This window comes from Sinocyclocheilus anshuiensis, unplaced genomic scaffold (assembly GCF_001515605.1).
Source record: "Sinocyclocheilus anshuiensis isolate Anshui unplaced genomic scaffold, SAMN03320099.WGS_v1.1 C32136260, whole genome shotgun sequence".
Classification (NCBI taxonomy): Eukaryota; Metazoa; Chordata; class Actinopteri; order Cypriniformes; family Cyprinidae; genus Sinocyclocheilus; species Sinocyclocheilus anshuiensis.
In genome coordinates, this window is record NW_015611539.1 from 1 (window position 1) to 718 (window position 718).

The window sequence follows — 718 nt, forward strand, 5'->3', positions numbered from 1 at the left end:
ACCACCAGCGGGAAATGATCCTCCAGCTTCCCAGCAGCCACCTGGCAACGAAAACACACAGCAAAGACAGAACACAGATCAATGTGCTCTCAGTGAAATCAAGCGAAAATACGATGCGTGTCATTCTGTGATTGAAGAAATGATTGCTGTGTGAATCTTATGACCAGACAGAGACACGACTATAGTTTTATTCATATTTTGAATAAGCTGAATATTTTCCTGTATCATTTTAACTTTAAAGTTTTAGTAAATATGTTGTGTGTTTTTGTAAATTGTATTATTTTTATTTTTCGTCTGTAGTTTATTTTTATATCAGATTGAGTTTTAGTTATTTTAGTGCATCATTAAACTAAATGAACATTTTTTTTTTTTTTCATATTTTATTTAACTTTTATTTTAATTCAAGTAACCAAATTTTTAGTAAATTTAGTAAATGGAAGTTAATTTTTGTTTTACTTTATACAGTACAAGTGCCTGTATTGATGTTACGAGATGAAATCACCTCTTCAGCAGCTTTTATGATGGCGTCTGCGATCTTTGGGTCCAAACCGTAATCTTTATTCACGTCTGCAGCAGCTTTCTTCAGGATCCCAAAGGCTTTGATGACTTGAATCTACAGGAAGAGGAATTATTCTCACCGTTACAGATCATAAACCGACATTAATAAGAGTAATAAGTGTGTTTCTCACTGGCATTCTCTCTGAGGCTCCTCCGATCT

At 33.7% G+C, this 718-nt stretch overlaps 1 long non-coding RNA gene across 1 annotated transcript; it reads right to left on the bottom strand.

Annotated features, from left to right (window-relative positions):
• On the bottom strand, positions 1-718 carry LOC107682378 (uncharacterized). Its single transcript, XR_001633471.1, has 3 exons — positions 690-718; positions 503-613; positions 1-41 (listed from the first exon to the last, which is right to left on the bottom strand). It is a non-coding gene; the product is annotated as an uncharacterized LOC107682378 (long non-coding RNA).